Here is a 21,852-nt window from a genome sequence, read left to right on the forward strand (position 1 = left end):
AGATCAAAATCTTTGGGCAATTGCCTCTTGAATGACTGTCCAGCTTACTCGTAGATGAGAGTATTTGGCGTCCCTTTCGAAGCCGCACTGCTCGTCAACTAGTAAATTACTGTATTTAAAAAATGCAATAGCCTACTGTTAACAATTCGTTCCATGACCTTGCATAAGCAACTGTCAACGCAATTGGTCGTTAGGGATGGCAGTTCAGGGATTAACCCCCACCTGTTCACAATACAGGAATGTGATGTGGGGCTAAGTGGCCATGAGTTTTGGAAAGTGTGGCTTTTCCAAAATTCATTGTACACCTTCTAGCAACTTAAATCATGTCATCATGATTAAGATGCTACTTCATCTCAAGCGAATCTCATCGTTGCCCGGGATGTTCCTCTACAGCTCTAGGCTCGGACAGCTCATTCATTGTAGAGTCTATTTATATTATAATCAAAGTCATCTCCTGTGTCAAAGTTAAATAAGGCCTGTCAGCTCAGGCGCTTCCTTGTGGCAGGAAAGCAGGATTGTAGTGATGCTGATCTGCTTATGTATAAGAGAACTGCCTGGCGAGTACATTACAATGTCTTTTGGTGAATCGAAATTTGTTTCCCTCGAGATGATGTTTAAAATTTGAGATGGTTTTGTTTTTATAAATTTTTTTGACAGGTGAACGCAAACCTCTGATATTTTTGTATTACAATTTATTGTAGAGACAAAGCACGCCAGGAGTCTCTGTAGCTGTCTAATTACTCTACGAGCCCTAGCTCAATCAGTTTGTATTTTCAAAATTCTCATTATTGATGTTATTTTTGAAAAGCCTGTAGCCTAATTGTGCGTCGTCACAGCGCCCGCCGGCAATCTGGTGTCCACCATGGAACACTATGCTTACACGCTATCTGTCGAAGTTTTAGAATGGATAGCAAATCGCTTCTAAAGATCGAATTCTGAATATTGTATACATTATCATCAATGGTTATCTACCAACAAGTTCGAGCTTGACGCACCTTGTGAAGGCGACCTGTCTGCTCTTTTTATGTTACATTTGGCGCATGAAGTCCGTTCCTTGCTTGAATGCTGTGTCGCATGAAATATTAAACAAATAGGAAAGATGATCGCTTCCCAACGAGTCGTCAATGGTGTGCCACAGCACTTGTCTTCTACAGATGATGAGACCATGATATGTCTATAGCTCACTTCCCGGTATCATCGATCTACCCGCTTTTGGGCCACCATCGTTCAAATGGACTAAATCAGAGTCGTTAGACACTTAACTACTTCGTCACCTCTACCATCCACCCGCAGGGAACCCCATAATGTTATGAGTGAGCATTAAAATCACCTAGATTACTTATTTTGTGGCAGACAATCCTGAAGAGCAAAAGAGCTCATCATAAATTACCACTTATCAGGGGACCAATAAACCGAACAAGTAGCCAGATACTGGTTTATTGAAATTTTACTTTGCATGCGACAACCTTTACCCCAAAGTAGAACAATAAACACATCTGTAAAGGTAGGCTTTTGTGGTGTACATGGCGACGTCCCGCCTCCACCCCACCCGTCACGATTCCTTCCGACACAAATGGTAGTTCTGAGTGATACGACCTCGTTCGCAGACGAGGATGTTTTAAGTGTTTTCCTTGTAAACTATCATATCGGGAGGCATAGGACAGGCTAATAAATCTTAGGTCGTTTACTTTAGATCTAATACTTCGACAGTTCCATTGTATAATGGTTAACGCATGATTACGTTATAATGGGGTTTGGAAGTGCCATTGTCCGCCAGTTTTAATTTCTTTTTCTGGGAGGAGGTTCGTCCTCCTCTCCCTCGCTACCCAGGGCCTTCATGGTATTTTTGGAGACAGTAGCCTCCATGACCTGCTTCTCGCTGCAGGTAACGCCCGGTGAGGATGATCTGCTTCGAGAAGCAGACAAAACACCAACGAAAGTCCTAGCAGATCCGCCGGACGAAGAAGGAGCGATCCAGACTGTGTTTTAGTATCATCCTCCTTATGAAGCTGCTGCTTTTGCTGGTTGATTCAGCAATTTGTTGAATTGGTATCTTTCAATTCTTTGATTTGACTCATTATCCTTGACCTTTCCTTTTAATTCTGCAATATCTTTATCCTTAGCTGCAAGCTCCTGACTGAGCCGTTTGCACTGAAGTGTTGTTAGTTGAGCTGAAGCGAAGGAGTATTGGGTTTGCTGGTCAAACCATCAACTTTCCTCTTGCTTCCACGGTAATAACATCATGTCCTCTCATGTATGCTAATATTTTCAGTCACCTTCTCAACTGCTGCACTCTCAGAGCCAAATTGATGGGACCTCACAGTTAGCACACTTGAGCTTTTTCTCAGTACATACAGCAGTGTCATGTTCTCCAGCCATTTACCACAAGTAAATTTACTAGTATCTTTGTCATGCTCGTATGAGGTGTGTCCAAATTTTTGCATCTATTACAGCGCATATGTTATTGAATGTAAGGTCGCACTTGGACACGTTCATATTCCAACGTGACATACTCAGAATTTACTTGAAAGCAAAGTCAAAAAGCACAATCCGGTATTTGTTCGCACATTCCCGTCCTTTCTTGGTCATGCAGTTTCACTCCACTACGCTTTGGTCCTTCATATTTTCCAGAATTTCACTCTCCTCCATTGTCCTCAAATCCCTGCTAAAGATTACATCCCCTTGCAGGTATTGGTGCCAATGGGGATAGTTACGTTAACCTTCAAATCATAAATCTGCGTCAGTTTAAGCAAGTCCTTAATCTGGGAGTTGAATTGCACTTTTACAAGGAGGCTACCATCTCGCAATTTCTTGACAAAATCAAAATCGCCGTCCACTTGACCATCAAGGACCTTCTTGATGATGAAGGGGCTCACATTCAAAAGCGATTGATTTTCATTCACGCATTTGACAGTCAGATACCTTGCATTCTGTGGAGGGATGGAAAAGAATCGTCGTTCACGTTTGTCAGCAGTAGGGGTTCCGTTGTTCAAGGTCGCATTAGTCTTAGAGGAGTCATGGGTCGTCCCCCCTCCTTGAGGAGGAGGAGGGTTAGCCGAGGAATCGCACATGCTGGGTATCGGACCGAGTCCGACCCCTGGGCCCGTGCCCGTTGTCCTGAAGGGACCAGTTAACCCTTAACTATCGTTGAACAACCTAACAGCAATAGCTAAGAGAAGAGTGTGGCAGTTTCCGTCCTCTACCCCCCCAGTGGAAGCCTGGTTGCGTTCTCCAGTACCACAGAGGGATCGAGTTATGTGGAAGACACCTCCTTACCGCCGAACTTGCCTAGTGCGAAGGGCGGTAATTCGATGCCCACCCCCCCAAGCGAATACGGGAGCCCACAAGGGTACTCCGGTAGGCTCAGGGAAGTCACATGAAGAGAGGAAGAGAATTCAGAATAAAGAGAAAAGTGCGCCCAAAGGACGCCCCAGACTACTGGGCCTCCCTACCCAGGGGTCAAAGCCCGTAAGGGCTGCCCTGGTGTAGAAGAGAGCTGCGGGTCTGAGGTGGGGTGCTGACTACGCCTACTGTAGTCTCGTGTGACCTGCAAAATCAATGCACTGAAGGTGCAGGCAAAGCACAAAATGCTGAAAAAATCAGATTTACTCTACGTAAATTACGTTAAAAAACTCAGAAGCAATAGCGCCGAGCGAGACGAGAGGCCCCGGACACCAGGGTAGCTCCTGTGGCACAAGGCTTGGGTCTATTGCTGCTGCGTCTGAAAAGAGAGAGGTCCGAGCTGGTCAAAGTCTCGTACACGAGTGGAAGGTTACAAGGAATGGTACAGTACCAAATCTTCAAAACTGATGACAAATATACTAAGAAAACTTAATCGTGAGTTTTATGTTAGATTGATATCTTTATTGCAATCATTGTATTATCGTTCTTTTATAGGAATCATTACTAACATGATTGTTAATAACATAATTAATATCATTCTACTGGTTCAATTATTTTTTCTTTCAAAAACTACTGCAACATCTGTTTAGCACCAGGAATTTAGTGAATTGTTTGGAGTGCAGAATTGCATTTTCTTTAGTTACTCCTATCATATTTGTTTTCTGTCTATCCTTCTCCCTCTTTCCAACGACGATGAATTTTACTGTTTCCTATAGACTGAAGCATAATTTCAATTGATTTCTTTACACAAATATAGTAAGTGCTACTATAAATTATATAAAAATCCAAAAACACCTTAACCATATATAAAATGCCAACAGCATCTGGTGTTCCCAGGCGGTCACCCATCCAAGTACTGACCAGACCCAATGTTGCTTAACTTCGCTGATCGGACGAGAAGCGGTGCTTTCAACGTGGTATGATCGTTGGCATATATACCATCGACATTAAATACTTTTCTCTCTCATCAGATTTTTTGGCCCTTTTAATATGACGTATCTTTTGTTTTTGCATCAAACCTACTTAGCAAGTCATTCGTCGTATCACTGAGATGTTCCACATTATATGCATCAACCTTAATTATTATGACATTCTAGTCATATTATTGAGATCCTCCACAGTATATACATCCATCACAACTAACCAGTATCAGGATAAGCAATGCTAAATCAACGTAACCACTTTTATGCACCTACCTTAAACCTTTTACCAATTTTTGAACTGTGCAACTCTGTAAAGAATGTAGGGTGCACAAGTAATGTATAAGAAACTGAGTAAAATGATACTGTACACGGTTATAAATCTGCACATTGTCGCCACTGTTACAATGTTGTTACAATATTGCTGTTTGTTATTGGTATTATCAGTTTCATTATTGCTTGTATTTCCATTATTATCTCCATTATTTTTATTTGTATTAGCATGGGATTGATAAAAGCGATACCGATACATTGATACTTGAAAATTGACTAAAGCAATTCCGATACATTGATTCTTTGTTAATGCGATAACGATAACAACACATTCTCCGCCAATACCTAATTCCTCATGGAAGGAACCTATACATAATTCCTCATGGAAGGAAATTCCTTCTGACATGTAAATATCTGATTTGGGTGATTTGATGTACTGCAGCAGAAGAGTGTTTTTCGCACTTGTGTATCATGCGTGTTTATTTTTATGTAATACAGATTACCAAATAATTTCATCATCAAAATATTACTGATGACCTGCACCACAGTAATAACAATTACACTTACAACTGGTTGGTGCGCTCATAGTGCTCAGGGTATTAATCAGAAGTATTAAAAAGCAGATCCTTCATAACCACTGACAAGAGGTCCCGCGCCTCTTTCACACGTCTTCAGTGCCCCTATCAACAGAGTGAGAGAGAGAGAAAAGACACAGATAGATAGAGAAAGAGGGAGGGAGAGAGGCAGACAGACAGAGATAAATACAAAGAAAGGGGAGAGAGAATTCTCGTTCAAGAAAGTATCGCATGCACCTGGAACAAATAAACGTGGTGGAATGGGTAACGTAACACTTTTATTTCACCACTATAATATGATGGCTTTATGTAGTTTACTTTTTTCACTGACAGATCTTTGAGGTTATTACAGAGCGAACGAGAGCGACAGGTTTCTTGCTTACTCTTGTAAATGAGTTTTATAATGAGTAAGGTAGATTTATTAACAGTCCCTTAATTTTCTGCCCTGTTATAAATATGTGTAAATAACAATGAACATGAGTATCAGTAGTAACACAATATGTAAACAAAATATGGTTATGAATATCACACTAAATGTAAATTCCAATATTGTAAAAAAGGATTAACATAATTATTTACTACCATCGCCATGGCGTAAACTATGGAATACTTGTTTTTGAGTCCCTGTGACAACACGAATTATCAATATCTTCGTTTTTTATATGTGATTGATATTCTATGGTAAAATATATCTTTTCCAAACTATAAATAAAATCCTAGGTAACATATTTGGGGTTAGAATGAAAGAAGCATAATTCATATTTTGCCAACAAAGGACTGGTAAATCTGCACAATATCTTTTAATCTATACATATAAAAATATATAGATGCATAAATATATTTAGACCAATATATATGAACCGCGTTCATGTTGAAAAATGTATAAAAGGTATGAATGAGAATGAATATCTTCACAATACAAGAGATGTATTTGACCGGTTTCGACTTTGTCTTCGTCAGAAATACATGTATTTCTGACGAAGACAGAGTCGAAACCGGTCAAATACATCTCTTGTATTGTGAAGATATTCATTCTCATTCATACCTTTTATACAAATATATATGTACATTAATATTAGTAAATCTATATGTAATATATATAAACGTATATTTAAACATATATAAATATCAATATGTATATACATATAAAAAATATATAAATATATAAAAATATATAAATATATGTATATACATGTATATTTATACACATTTAATATATCATGAATATACAATTCCTATTACATGCGTTGATTTTTATTAAACAAAATAGCAAGATTTCTTTCAATATAAGTTTCTTAGCCTATACTTTCTTATATGCACTCGATCCACTTTTATTGGTACTAAGGTTCCCATTTGTTAGCTCTGGTTTCCCTTCGAAACGGATAAATCCTTTGCCTTTTACTAAATACTTCTGTGGAGTGGAACAACTCGATGAGTCTAACTCAATTTCTCTATAGCCCACTTCCCTGGGTTCAAACAAGATATAAGCTTAGAATTGAAATACATAGTCTATATTATGAGGAACATAGATTTTCATATCAACTGTCTTTCTTTCTTGAATTTAGAACTTAGAAAATTCAATAATGAAGAAAATTAAGCTAAACATAATGAACTTTCGCACAAAAAAAAAAAAAACAGTATAGTTGCATTCATATTCTAGCATACACACATCTCATTTACATCTACATTTAGATCAACAATTCATTATTCCTCATTAAAAGACCGATTCACAGCACCTATAATATTGCCCCATAACCATGCATATTGAATGGTAAAAATGCTTTATTGTTCCCAAAATAAAGACTACCATGATACTGATCTGAATTTCCTTCTGCATTTCGATACTTTTACACGTTTACGATATACATCAATATCCTCGAACGAGTGATTTGTAATATTTGTGTGCTTTCGGAATAACATATCAGTGTTATCATTAGGCACTTTTCTTCCAGTGGGCTGCTTTGACAAACTAAGCTAACGAAGAAGCAAGCGGAGAAGAGCTTCATAAGTCGACAGGTGGCTAAGGATATTTTTTTGGTAAAACCAATATTGTAAGGGGGATAGCGCGAACGCAGTCCCCCGCTACCAAAAATTGCACACTCGAGTTAACCACATTTGGGTTAATCGCAGGGGTCAGCACCACCGGAGTGCAATGGTGAGCCTCGCCCTGGGAAAACCGCCTTCGTGATCACGGTATCTCCTGTGCCAGGTAAGTATGCTGTTCTCAGCCACGCATCGACCCACGCCCGCCTATACTGAGAAGTCCACGCGCACTACAATATTGTATACAAATATCACAGTTTGATTTTAGTTTTCCGAAAAAACTCCTAGTGAATGAAACATATTTCAAAACAGTGTTTAGAAACAAAACGTTCATTTACAAGGCATTGAATGTAAATTACCCATTACATATCGTAGAGTGATTTTTTTTTTTTTTTTTTTTTGTGGCATTAATTTTATCATTCTATATGACATACGTATAGCCATGTACGCGCACTCACACACATACACATACATATCCATCGAATCCATCCACACATGCATAAATACAGATGGATATACATGTTCGCATAAATGCAATATTGAGATGAATATACATATTTGCATATATATAACATATGATTTTAATGCTCATTTAGGTATGCACTAGATCTCCATTATATTACGCTAGGCTAATATCATATGGGAAGTATAATCAAATGTACACACATACATGATATATATATATATATATATATTTACACAGTATGTTTACGAACGTGCGTTCCTATAAGTGCGGCCGTGCATATGTATGCGGACATGTGAGGTGCGCTTTTTGGTGTGGGCGTGCGTGGGTATATCTTAATAGAGGTTTTGTGGCAGTTGGTTAAAAAGCTAAAAGTTTTTGCCCACATGTACTTTCTTTAGAGTCCGATGAAGTTATCCAACGTTGAAAATCCTAGCAACAGTTTTTTTCGAATTTTCATATAGGAAACATTCTCATATGGCAATCAAGATTTAGATAATTTCCAATGTCATGTCGTTTACGCCCTGCTATCTATAAAGAACTTCATTAGCAAGTTCCCAGAAACATTTTCTAGGACACACTTTCAACTTTCTATCAGTATCGCTTCTCGGCCTTTTGGCTAAGATCAAAGTGTAGTATCTGTTCTTATCAGCTTAATATCTGATACGATCCCCATGTGGGATCTACGATATTAAACTGATTTTTGGAAAATGGCGTAGTGCTAGGGGCTTGCTCCACCTTTGCCGCGGATCGGTCCGGTATTGCAGTACCTCCGGGATTGGTCCACTCCCTCCGGGGAGGATATCAATCCAATAAACTAAATTAAATGATTGAAATTTGCAGGATACCAGAGTCATCTCTGTATACAGGAGTTGGTGATGCTTTACGCCATTCCAACACCGTTGTCGGCAATTGGCCAGGTAATATAATACCTTCAAACCTCATACATTCCCAACGAGGATTTCACCGTGGATCGGAGGTATTGCAGTACCTCTCGGATTCTGATATTTTAATGGATGAAATATATGAAGCAGTTGTCGATATTGTATACTCAATAATGTTACTATCACCTTAAACTCGAAGTGTGTGAAATACCCGCATGCCTTCCCACTCCATGAGGCATCTAAGTCCCACAAACATTTAAGTGAATAAGATACAGGAATGCACTAATTAATTCTTATACTAATATAGAAATACCCTCCATCACAAACTCAAACATACTCTACACGTAAAACCCAGAGAACCTAACCATTAGACCACACGATCCACTGAACACACTTGCCTAGCTTGATATGCTACAGTTGTCACATCATGTTCAGCGAGCTAATCTTAACATAGAACGTTTGAAGCGTTTACAATTTTATATCACTTTGCCTACATTTACAGTCAGTTAGTATTCTGTACTAAGACGAAAGACCACGATTTGTGTCCGTTGTTAAGCACAATTTCCGATTCATTCAGATCTTTACATTATTGCTGCTACCAAGTAACACACTTACATGAAGTAAAAGAGTGGGTACAGAACTCAAGGTAAATACCCACTGCAATAGTTATGAAAGGGTCCTTCCGTCACCTGTAATTACTGTAATTTAAAAAAAAAAAAAAAAAATCCCAGCAGTGTCACTTTCAAGGTACTGAAAATCTGGAAAAGTGGAAATTTACAATGGATAACTCACTTTTTTCATGAAAAGCGTCTGTCATGATACAAAATGCAAAGAATCGTTGTATCATGTTACACCCTAGGTTCCGGAGATTTAATTAGTTTAGTCACACATTTCTGTGGACCATTATATTCACTGTTGCTCTAGTTGTTCTCTTTATTTCAATAGTTGAGTGTTTGAGAACAAGTACTGATGAGAGTTTATTACAGAGTATTGGTTGAAAATAAGAAAAAAGTACATGAAAAATGGGTATGTGAAATTGCGTAAAGCTGCCATCCATTTTTACGTTTACAATTTTATATCACTTTGCCTACATTTACAGTCTGTTAGTATTCTGTACTAAGACGAAAGACCACGATTCGTGGCCGTTATTAAACACGATTTCAGATTCATTCAGATCCTTACATTATTGCTGCTACCAAGTAACACATTTACATGAAGTAAAAGAGGGGGTACAGAACTCAAGAAGGTAATTACCCACTGCAATAGTTATAAAAGGGTCCTTCCGTCACCTGTAATTACTGTAATAAATAAATAAATTTAAAAAAATCCCAGCAGTGTCACTTTCCAGTTATTGAAAATCTGGAAAACTGGAAATTTATATTGGATAACTCACTTTTTTCATGAAAAGCGTCTGTCATGATACAAAATTCAAAGAATCGTTGTTTCATGTTACACCCTAGGTTCCGGAGATTTAATTAGTTTTGTCACACATTTCTGTGGACCATTATATTCACTGTTGCTCTAGTTATTCTATTTCAATAGTTGAGTGTTTGGGGACATGTATTGATGACAGTTTATTACAGAGTATTGGTTGAAAATAAGAAAAAAGTACATGAAAAATAGTTATGAAAAATTACGTAAAGCTGCCATCCATTTTTACCTTTTCTTGTATACCTCTTAAAAACCTGATGTCATATTTTGTTTAAATTACACCTTTGAAAAAAGTTTTGAACCTGGAAAAAGCCCTAGAAAAGTCCTGGAGTTTCAAATTCAAATAGGGGGAAGGCCCTGTAGTAACACTGTGGCAGCAACATTAGTGATAATAATGACATCAGAGTAAGCCACATTTGAGGAAAAGATATTTAATAATGGAAATTTGGTTTAAACACTTGAAATCACGGAAATATTTACATTAATTATAAGTTGTGACTCGAATTTGGATTTTGAAAGCCACGAACCAAAAAGTTTACCTCATTTTAAATGACTTTTTTTTCTCCTTATCAGGAGTTTTCAAAAGTTCAAGAATACTTCTTGTGGATTGATATTCAACCACTCAGCCTGTGTCATCCTCCTCTGAACATCGGTAAACCGAGTCAGAACGGTCATCAAATCTCTCAAGTAAAACACTTGAGAGCCGCTTCCCGCTCAGAGGATTACACTAATAGTCCTCATCGTGGTTGAATATATTCCGAGAATCTCGGCGAGAAACCCGGCAATCGCACTATAGAAGTGATCCTATAAAGTATGATCATACTTTCACATTATAAATTCACTCTTAGACTACATTTTACTGATGACTTTGTTCTCCTACAACGGATTTTCCTGTGTTCATATGTTGGTATATGTATGGTGCAATATGTGCACGTAGTTTGCTCATTTTATAGTATCTGCCTACTCTACACCTATATTATATCTAAATAATATATATCTAAACATAAGATATATACTATACAGTTTAAAACTAGACTTTTATACATATCAAATAACGTGGAACAGGGACTAAACTAAATGAACAATAAATGTATATTTCTTCAGAACCTATTCCAATGCATCTCCAATAAAATTCAAGGTGCACATATCTAGGTACTCTAAGATAGTATGATACGGGAATCAAAAGGTTCATGTATCTTTAAACCATCATCTCGGTGGTTAATTATTTAAAAGAACTACATTCCTCTTCATATGCGAGCTTTCAATTTTAATTGTTAAATTCAGTCGCGTTCAAACTACCTGGCATATATACTTGGTTAATGCAAATATAACCACACACTTTTGTGAGTGCTAATCCTTGTTAGATAAAATAACAATAATGTTTATTTCAAGATATGTCTTTCTTGCCCTTATACTCATCGCTCTACGAGTCCTCGGTTTACCGTTGTTGGCCAATTCGCTTACCTTTCTTATGTAACTCTGGTTTCCCTTCAAAACGCATAAATCTTTCGCCTTTTACTAAAGATTTCCGTGGAGGGGAACAACTCAATGAGTCTTACTCAATTTTTTCTATAGCCCACTTCGGTGGGTTCATAATCAACATAAGCACAGCAAACATACAATAAGTGACCTGAACTAACCTGACAATAAAAAGTCTGGACATCTATACTACTCTTGAGTTAGACCATATAAGCGTCCACCCACTTTCATCCTCAGCTACACAGAAAACTATCGTTAGAAAATTAGGCAAAACATTCTAACACACACAACGAAACTTTTTGAAAATTAGTAGTTAACAACTGTTGCTACCCCTGTTTTCCAACTATTCAAGTTTAATATTTTTTGTTCCGACCCACTGCTGCTAAAACATAGTTTAAGCGTCTAAACATAGATGCCATTAACTAACGTACCTATATCAATAATAAAAAAATACATTTTAAATTCATTTCACGGCCCATTTCTTTAAAATTGTATGTTTTATTTTTTATTATTTTTTTTTTTTTTACCTCCAGTCGTTCAAATATTCGGTAGTTGATTTCAGAATACTTATCAATATTTTCTTGCAAAATCAAAAGTAACTCATCTGTATAATTAAGAATAATCGGGCAAGTTTGGGTTAGCCTATCATATGAAGTAACCGAGATATATAAAATAAAAAGCTTTAAAGTGCTGCTACGTTATCCAAGAATATTCAACTTGGTAACGATTTAAATGTGGGTCTACCGTCCAAGACTTGTGTGTAACGAGTTATAATGAGGGGGATAGCGCGAACGCAGTCCCCCGCTACCAAAAATTGCACACTCGAGTTAACCACATTTGGGTTAATCGCAGGGGTCAGCGCCACCGGAGTGCAATGGTGAGCCTCGCCCTGGGAAAACCGCCTTCGTGATCACGGTATCTCCTGTGCCAGGTAAGTATGCTCTCCGAAGCCACGCATCGACCCACGCCCGCATATACTGAGAAGTCCACGCGCACTACAATATTGTATACAAATATTACAGTTAGATTTTAGTTTTCCGAAAAAAACTCCTAGTGAATGAAACATTATATTTCAAAACAGTGTTTAGAAACAAAACGTTCATTTACAAGGCATTGAATGTAAATTACCCATTACATATCGTAGAGTGAATGTTTTTTTGTTTTTGTTTTTGTGGCATTAATTTTATTATTTTATATGACATACGTATAGCCATGTACGCGCACTCACACACATACATACATATATCCATCGAATCCATCCACACATGCATGAATACAGATGGATATACATGTTCGCATAAATGTAATATTGAGATGAATATACATATTTGCATATATGTAATATATGATTTTAATGCTCATTTAGGTATGCACTAGATCTCCATTATATTACGCTAGGCTAATATCATATGGGAAGTATAATCACATTTAGTAAAATGTATTTATGGCAGGTTTATAGATTTTTTACCAATAGAAAACGTACAAGTCGTTTTTACGGGTATACTTGCGTAAACATTATGTGGTCGTTTACTTTTATGAAAAAATATATATGTACACACATACATGATATATATATATATATATATATATATATATATACATATATTTACACAGTATGTTTACGCACGTGCGTGTCTATAAGTGCGGCCGTGCATATGTATGCGGACATGTAAGGTGCGCTTTTTGGTGTGGGCGTGCGTGGGTATATCTTAATAGAGGTTTTGTGGCAGTTGGTAAAAAAACTAAAAGTTTTTGCCCACATGTACTTTCTTTAGAGTCCGATGAAGTAATCCAACGTTGAAAATCCATAGAACAGTTTTTTTCGAATTTTCATATAGGAAACATTCTCATATGACAATCAAGATTTAGATAATTTCCAACGTCATGTCGTTTACGCCTTTCTATCTATAAAGAACTTCACTAGCAAGTTCCCAGAAACATTTTCTAGGACACACTTTCAACTTTCTTACAGTATCGCTTCTCGGCCTTTTGGCTAAGATCAAAGTGTAGTATCTGTTCTTATCAGCTTAATATCTGATACGATCCCCATGTGGGATCTACGATATTAAACTGATTTTTGGAAAATGGCGAAGTGCTAGGGGCTTGCTCCACCTTTGCCGCGGATCGGCCCGGTATTGCAGTACCTCCGGGATTGGTCCACTCCCTCCAGGGAGGATATCATTCTAATAAACTAAATTAAATTGTTGAAATTTGCAGGACACCAAAGTCCACTCTGTCAACACGAGTCGGTTACGCTTTCCTATAGCGTTGTCGGGAATCGACCAGGTAAACCTGCTCCAATCCCACCGAGAAGGATTTTAATCAAAACCTTGTATAAACTTTTTCGGATAACATTATATGTCGGCCGCGTGATTTCTGTTAAAAATGAACAGAAAAAATGTCACACAGATTTCTAGTGGTTTACACCTTTGCTATGGGTCGCTAGTACCGGATTAATCTACTTATAATCAAGATAAGAATTAATCAGTTTATGAACGCAATATCAGATCTATATTATCAATATTACTATCATTTCAAATTAGGTGTCTCTAAATGACAAATATTTTTCTACTCTGTAAAACCTTACCTTCATCATCTACTGTGCATATCAAATGCAAGTTAGAAAGATATAGTGACGCATTTTTACACAGAAATGTAAATACAAGGACTTGAACCTACTAACCCGCATAACACCAGGGGAACCATATAAGCGCCAATTCATGCGCTCAGATTATTTGTGTTAACTCAAGGTGACTGATACCACTGCGTAGAACTCGCTCCACGATTTATTGGAATGCGGTCAAACCTGTAATCAATACATAATCAATATACTATCAATTATACTCAATACAATAATAATACAATGATAATCATAGTTACTGTTACAATTCAACTTAGATTCACTAACGAGATTATATCAGTACTTATAATATTATAACTATAGAAAGAATACATTTTACTGGTTGCTAAGAATATCACTATATCCTACTACTTAAGGTAAACAACAACATATACGGACACTAGTCTATATCTATACATGAATGTGTATGATACATACGCATAGTGGGAACAGTCAAGGCCTTTAACAGAAGTCTTCAGATCGGTCCTTATGTACGTGTTGTCGAGCCAGTATTCACTCTCAAACTGCTCTACAAACCTGTGATGGCCCCCTTTCGTGAGACAACCTTCCTTCCATATATACGTCAACACTAGGGACAAGGCCTAATTCAGCACATATACAAACGGAGGAGCACGGCTATGGCATTATCCTTATCGCAACCCATGAGGAAAACGTCAACCAAGTCCTCGAGGGGATGATGTACGTGTGATGCTGATGCCAGCAGCTACGCCATGCCGATGGTAATGGCAGTGGCTACAGAGGTTATACACGTGATGCTGATTCCAGCAGCTACGCCATACCGAAGTTGATAACAGCGGCTACAAACCATACTCTACAATAGCTTTCATAGAAATGACATTGATAATTGGTCAAACCTCTCTGAGTAGTGTATCCACTAATTGCTTAATTTATATACATTGTCAATTTTGGACAGTAGCTCCTCTCTCAATAGTTGAGTGACGCTTTAACACTTTACAGATTTGCTTCCTCGTTGCATAAGTGCATCAGATGAAGTAATGTGGTAATTAACTTTTATACAGAAATAAAAATACACTCCATGGCAGACTCAAGCATACTCTACGCGGGTAATCTAGAGAATCAAACCATTAGACCACTAAACAGAATTGATTAGCTTGATATGCTATAGTTGTCACATCATGTTCAGCGAGTAAAGCTTAACATTGAACATTTGACAATTTTACGATTATATATAATTTTGCCTGGATTTACAGTCCATTAATATTCTGTACTAAGACAAAATTTCTCGTAATGTTCTACTAATCTATTTACACATTATTATCCTCTACTGTAAGGATGCTTGGTATACATAATCACGATTTCAGATTCATTCATACCTTTACAATATTGCTGCTACCAAGTCACATATTTATTTACATGAAGTAAAACAGGAGGTACAGAACTCAAGAATAGCAATAGTTATAAAGGGTCCTTCCGTCACCTGGAATTCCTGTATAATATGGAATTCCAGCATTTTTATTTTCCAGGCCCGGAAAATCTTGAAAACAAATCAAAAGGAAATCCTCGAAAAGACGTGGACATTTACATTGGCTGATTTTTTTTTTTTTTTTTTCTATGAAAAGCGTCTGTGTCATGATATAAAATGAAAAGAATCAGTGTTTCATGTTACACCCTAGGTTCCGGAGATTTGATTAGTTTGTTTTCTCACACTTCCATGGAACATTATATTCACTGTTGCTCTAGTTGTACTCTCTATTTTGATAGTTTAGCGCTTAAAGACAAGTATTCATAGGAATTTGTGGCAGCGTATTGTATACCTCTTTTAAACTTGGTGTCATATTGTGTTCAAAATACATCCTTGAAAAATGGTTCTGGGCCTGGAAAACTCAAAACCTTCTTGAATTTCGGATTCAAATAGGGGAAAGGACCTTGTAATAAGACTTAACAGTGGTAGTGGCAGCATTACTGATAATGACATCAAAGTAGACAAAGCACAGTTATATGTAATAGTGCTGCTTGTGTGGTAAGTGTAATAGCATCTACATTTTCGAAAAAAGTTATTTATTAATGAAAATTTGGTTTAATCATTTGAAGTCACGAAAATAGTTACATTAATTATAAGCAATCAAACTTCACGTTTTATGATATGTAATAGTGCTGCTTGTTAGGTGAGCGTAATAGTATCTACATTTAAGAAAAATAAGTTATCTATTATTGGAAATTTGGTTTAAACATTTGAAATCACGAAAATAGATACACTAATTATAAGCAGTCAAACTTCACTTCCGTTACAGGTACTCAGTTTTTGGATGTTGAAAGCCAAGAAGCAGCAAGTTTTCATCCTTTTAGATATTAGTTGTATTTCTCTCCTTGTCAGGAGTTTTCAAAAGTTCAAGAATAATTCTTGTGGATTGATATTCAACCACTCAGCCTGTGTCATCCTCCTCTGAACATCGGTAAACCGAGTCAGAACGGTCATCAAATCTCTCAAGTAATACACTTAAGAGCCGCTTCCCGCTCAGAGGATTACACTAACAGTCCTCATCGTAGTTGAATATATTCCGAGAATCTCGGCGAGAAACCCGGCAATCGCACTATAGAAGTGATCCTATAAAGTATGATCATACTTTGACTTATTAAATTCACTCTCACACTACATTTTACTGAGGACTTTGTTCTACTGCAACGGATTTTCCTGTGTTCATATGCTGCTATATGTATGGTGTAATATGTGGACGTAGTATGCCCATTTTAACGTATTAGCATACTCTACACTTATTTCATCAAAATGTATACAGCAAAATATAGAGGGGAAACTTAATGCATATACTATACAGTTTAAAACAACGAGACATTTATACATATTAAATATGTGGCACAGGGACTGAAATAAACTATATGAACAATAAATGCATATTTTTTTAGAACCTATTCCAATGCACCTCCAAGGAAATTCAAGATGCACATTTCTAGGTACTATAAAATAATCTGATACGGGAATCAAAAGGTTCATGTATCTTCAAACAATTATCTTGATGGTTGATGTTTAAAAAAACATTCCTCTTCAATGCGATGTTTCAATTTCAATTCTTAAATTTTGTTACGTTCAGTTAAATTCAGTTACGTTCAAACTACCTGGCATATATACTTGGTTAACGTAAATATAACTACACACTTGCTTTTGCGCGTACTAATACTTAATAGATGAAATAACAATAGTGTTTATTTCAAGATGGCTTTCTTGCCCTTATACTTATAGCTCTACGAGTCCTCAGTCTACCGTTGTTGGTCAATTCGCTTACCTTTTTAATGTAACTCTGGTTTCCCTTCAAAACGCATAAATCTTTCGCCTTTTACTAAAGATTTCCGTGGAGGGGAACAACTCAATGAGTCTTACTCAATTTTTTCTATAGCCCACCTCGGTGGGTTCAAATTTAACTTATACACAATAAACATACAAAAGTCGACTTCAAACTGGTCTTGTAGTACGGAGAAAGTCTGGATATTTATTGACCACATAAAAATCCATCCTCTTTCATCCATTACGTACATATATATATATATATATACAGTATATACAATATATATATCTATGTACATTTATGTATATCTATCCATATGCCTATCTGCATATATATACATGACTACACATATAAACACATACATATGTAAACATATGCATAAATATATATATGTGTATCTATCCACATGCCTATCTGCATATATACATGACTACGCATATAAACACATACATATGTATATATGCGTATACATGCATATATATATCCATATATACAAAACCATACATATATATACATAACCAAACAAATACGCAAATCTAAATATATACACATACATACTCATAATTTGGATACAGCAAAGAAAAATGTAAGAATAGGTGACGTGTTTCGTACATCCCTTAGTCAAAATAGTCGAAGAATAGTTCAAAATTGAAATTTTGAACCTGTAATTCAGTACATGTTATTCTCACTTTTTTCTGATCAATAGCTAAGGTCCTGAAAATTAACCCAAGCCCTAAATTAGGGCTTTGTATGAAAGTAGGGAGATTGGAAGGGGGTGCATACTAAATGCCACGTCTGGCCAATTAAGATACACTTTTCTCAAAATGTTCTTACAGGGGAATATGCAGTATATAACAAAATTGTTGCCCTTGCTCTATAAGTATATAACAAAAGGGTCATAATATCTTGCAAAGTAATGTGATATATATTAGAATTGGGGCCGTCACAACATACCCACTATGGATGCAATACAGAAAACCGCTAAGGATAAGTGTCCTAATTGGATATGATGCATGTGTGTATTGCTCTATGGACTACATACTGGACATTTTATGGGACCTGACAATGATAATATTAAACATCTTTCCTTCAGCTTTTATTCTAGTAAAATCAATTCAAAACTATGAGCAACAAGGTCACCAAAAATATCAATAAAAAGTCAAGGAAGGTAACCATTTAGAAAATGTCTTGCAAGAAGGCTTTGAAGACATATAAATCTAACGATTGCTGATAACCTTCAAATATAAATATATACATCTTCATATTTGAAAAAGCTACTAGCAACATTATATATATATGTATATATATATATTTTTTACTGTTATACTGTATAAGTTTGTGTAAAGAAGTGCAACATCCCTGAAACAATAGTGTGGTACAAACTCTCAGGGTATCATTGAATGAGTTCAAAACCTGGACAAAACACTCTGAAGCAGATGAACAAGTTCTTGTGAATTACCGCTAAAGAAAGGCCAGCATAGGTCTGTGGGAGAAAAGGGTTTATGCATGTGCACATTTGTATGCATGTGTATGTACTTGTGTATACATGTATATGTACATGTGTGTGTAAATGAGTACATGGGTGTCAGCATATACATGTGCTTTTCTGGGTTTGTACTTTGTATGTGTGGCACATTTATGTCTATACAAGTGTGCATGTGTGTGTCTGTGTGCGTGTGTGTGTGTCTGTGTGTGCTTGTGTGTGTGTGTCCATTGTGTGTTCATTGTGTGTGTGTTCATTGTGTGTGTGTGTTCATTGTGTGTGTGTCTGTTCATTATGTGTGTGTGTGTGTGTTCATTGGGTGTGTATTGTGTGTGTGTGTATTCTGTGTGTGTGTGTTCTGTGTGTGTGTAGTCTGTATGTGTGTATTGTGTGTGTATTGTGTTTGTGTGTATTGTGTGTGTGTGTGTGTGTATTGTGTGTGTGTATGTGTTTTGTGTGTATGTGTGTTTTGTATGTCTGTGTTTTGTTTGTTTGTTTGTGTGTGTGTGTGTATTGTATGTATGTGTTTGTACATGCATGCGCATGTGTGGCTGTGTAGATGTATTGGTAGGTTTGCATGTGTGCTCGATGTGTTCACGTGTGTTCATTGTGTGCATGTATTTACGAATGTATGTGTGAGTGTAAATGTAAGCTTTTGTTTGTACATGTGTGGGTTCGTGTGTATGCGTATGCATGTCCATATGTGTGTGTGTGTGTGTGTACTTATGTCCATGTGTGTGTGTGTGTGTGTGTGTCTATGGTTGTACATATGTCCATGTGTGTCTATGGTTGTACATATGTCCATGTGTGTCTATGGTTGTACATATGTCCATGTGTGTCTATGGTTGTACATATGTCCATGTGTGTCTATGGTTGTATATATGTCCATGTGTGTCTATAGTTGTACATATGTCCATGTGTGTCTATGGTTGTACATATGTCCATGTGTGTCTATGGTTGTACAAATGTCCATGTGTGCCTATGGTTGTACATATGTCCATGTGTGTCTATGGTTGTACATTTGTCCATGTGTGTCTATGGTTGTACATATGTCCATGTGTGTACATGTGCCTAAGTGTGTGCATGTGTGTATGTACATGCGTGTGCATGTACATGTGTGTGAATGTGTTTACACAGTCTATATGTATGTGTGGCCGTACATGTGTGCTTGTAGTCTATATGTGTGCATGTATATGTACATGTGTGTATGTGTGTGTGCTTGTGTGTGTGTGCGTGCTTGTGTGTGTGCGTGTGAGTGTTTGTGTTTGGTGGGTGTGTACATTCTGTGTGTGGCACATTTATGTCTATATGTATGTGTGTGTTGGTGTGTGCATGTGTGTGGCACATATATGTCTATGTGTGTGTACACATATGCATGAACATGCATGTGTGTATGTGTACATGTGTGCTCTTGTGCATGTGTGTGTGAATGTGTGCACTGTATATATGTTTGTACATGTGTGGGTTGGTGTGTATATGTGTGGGTGAGTATGCATGTTTGCATATGTGTGTGTATGAGTGTGGTGTGTGTGTGTGGTGTGTGTGTGTGTGGTGTATGCTTGTGTGGTGTATGCATGTGTGGTGTATGCATGTGTGCTTGTGTATGTGTGCGTATGTGTGTGCATGTGTGTGTGTGTGTGTGTGTGTGTGTGTGTGTGTGCTGTGTGGTGTGTGTGTGTGTGTGCATGTGATGGTGTGTGTGTGTGTGTGTGTGCATGTGATGGTGTGTGTGTGTGTGTGTGCATGTGATGGTGTGTGTGTGTGTGTGTGCATGTGTGTGTGCATATGTACATTGTATGCATGTGTTTGTACATGTGTATACATGTGTAGGTGAGTGTGCATGTGTGTCCATTGTGTGCATGTGTGTGTGTGTGTGTGTACAATGTTGGCAAACATGTGTACATGTGTGTGTTGGTGTGTATGTATGCCCATGTGGGTGTGCGTGTGCATGTATATTGTATACAAGAAGTGTACAAGTGTGTGCATATGTTTGTACATGTGTGTGCATGTGTTTCTATATGTGTGCATATGTTTGTACATGTGTGTGCATATGTTTGTACATGTGTATGCATATGTTTGTACAAGTGTGCATATGTTTGTACAAGTGTGTGCATATGTTTGTACAAGTGTGTGCATATGTTTGCACAAGTGTGTGCATATGTTTGTACAAGTGTGTGCATATGTTTGTACAAGTGTGTGCATATGTTTGTACAAGTGTGTGCATATGTTTGTACAAGTGTGTGCATATGTTTGTACAAGTGTGTGCATATGTTTGTACAAGTGTGTACATGTGTTTGTACAAGTGTGTGCATATGTTTGTACATGTGTGTGCATGTGTGGGTTGTGTGCACTTGTTGGAGTGTGTGCATGTACATGTGTGTATACATGTGTCTATGTACATTTGTACATGTGTGTTTGTACGTGTGTTTGTGTCTTTGTACAAGTGTGCATGTACATGTGCATACTGTGTGCATATGTATACATGTGTGTACATGTGAATGCATGTGTACATGTCTGTGAACATGTTTATGTGTATAAATGGGTGTGTGTATGTGTGTACATGTTTATGTGTATAAATGTGTGTGTGTATGTGTGTACATGTGTATACATGAGTGTGTGTGTGTGTGTGTATGTGTGTACATGTGTGCATGTGTACATGTGTATACATGGGTGTGTGTGTGTGTGTACATGGGTGTGTGTGTGTGTGTACATGTGTGTGTACATGTGTGTGTGTATATATGTGTATGTCTACATATGTGTATATGTACATGTGTGCATACATGTGTGTATACATGTGTATGTGTGTGTACATGTTAGTGTTTGTACAAGTGTACATGTGTGTTCACTGTGTGTACATGTATGTGTACATGTGCATTCACTGTGTACATGTATGTGTGCACGTGTGTACATGTATGTGTGCACGTGTGTACATGTATGTGTGCACGTGTGTACATGTATGTGTGCACGTGTGTACATCTGTGAACATGTCAATGTATAC

The 21,852-nt window shown here is 37.2% G+C and overlaps 10 non-coding genes across 10 annotated transcripts; 5 read left to right on the top strand and 5 right to left on the bottom strand.

The window, feature by feature from the left end:
- Nucleotides 1-4,214: 4,214 nt before the first annotated feature.
- On the bottom strand, nucleotides 4,215-4,333 carry LOC125030122. The gene has a single exon (XR_007115315.1). It is a non-coding gene; the product is annotated as a 5S ribosomal RNA (ribosomal RNA).
- Nucleotides 4,334-6,527: 2,194 nt separating this feature from the next.
- On the top strand, nucleotides 6,528-6,644 carry LOC125030184. The gene has a single exon (XR_007115372.1). It is a non-coding gene; the product is annotated as a U5 spliceosomal RNA (small nuclear RNA).
- A 580-nt stretch (nucleotides 6,645-7,224) lies between these two features.
- Nucleotides 7,225-7,387, bottom strand: LOC125030048. Its single transcript, XR_007115250.1, has one exon. It is a non-coding gene; the product is annotated as a U1 spliceosomal RNA (small nuclear RNA).
- Nucleotides 7,388-8,275: 888 nt separating this feature from the next.
- Nucleotides 8,276-8,468, top strand: LOC125030108. Its single transcript, XR_007115304.1, has one exon. It is a non-coding gene; the product is annotated as a U2 spliceosomal RNA (small nuclear RNA).
- A 2,140-nt stretch (nucleotides 8,469-10,608) lies between these two features.
- Nucleotides 10,609-10,812, bottom strand: LOC125030119. Its single transcript, XR_007115312.1, has one exon. It is a non-coding gene; the product is annotated as a small nucleolar RNA U3 (small nucleolar RNA).
- Nucleotides 10,813-11,465: 653 nt separating this feature from the next.
- LOC125030162 lies at nucleotides 11,466-11,583 on the top strand. Its single transcript, XR_007115351.1, has one exon. It is a non-coding gene; the product is annotated as a U5 spliceosomal RNA (small nuclear RNA).
- Nucleotides 11,584-12,246: 663 nt separating this feature from the next.
- On the bottom strand, nucleotides 12,247-12,409 carry LOC125030064. Its single transcript, XR_007115265.1, has one exon. It is a non-coding gene; the product is annotated as a U1 spliceosomal RNA (small nuclear RNA).
- Nucleotides 12,410-13,443: 1,034 nt separating this feature from the next.
- LOC125030093 lies at nucleotides 13,444-13,636 on the top strand. The gene has a single exon (XR_007115290.1). It is a non-coding gene; the product is annotated as a U2 spliceosomal RNA (small nuclear RNA).
- A 2,854-nt stretch (nucleotides 13,637-16,490) lies between these two features.
- LOC125030126 lies at nucleotides 16,491-16,694 on the bottom strand. The gene has a single exon (XR_007115318.1). It is a non-coding gene; the product is annotated as a small nucleolar RNA U3 (small nucleolar RNA).
- Nucleotides 16,695-17,381: 687 nt separating this feature from the next.
- LOC125030170 lies at nucleotides 17,382-17,499 on the top strand. The gene has a single exon (XR_007115358.1). It is a non-coding gene; the product is annotated as a U5 spliceosomal RNA (small nuclear RNA).
- Nucleotides 17,500-21,852: the final 4,353 nt, after the last annotated feature.

The sequence above is a fragment of the Penaeus chinensis genome, chromosome 10, assembly GCF_019202785.1.
Source record: "Penaeus chinensis breed Huanghai No. 1 chromosome 10, ASM1920278v2, whole genome shotgun sequence".
Taxonomy (NCBI): domain Eukaryota; kingdom Metazoa; phylum Arthropoda; class Malacostraca; order Decapoda; family Penaeidae; genus Penaeus; species Penaeus chinensis.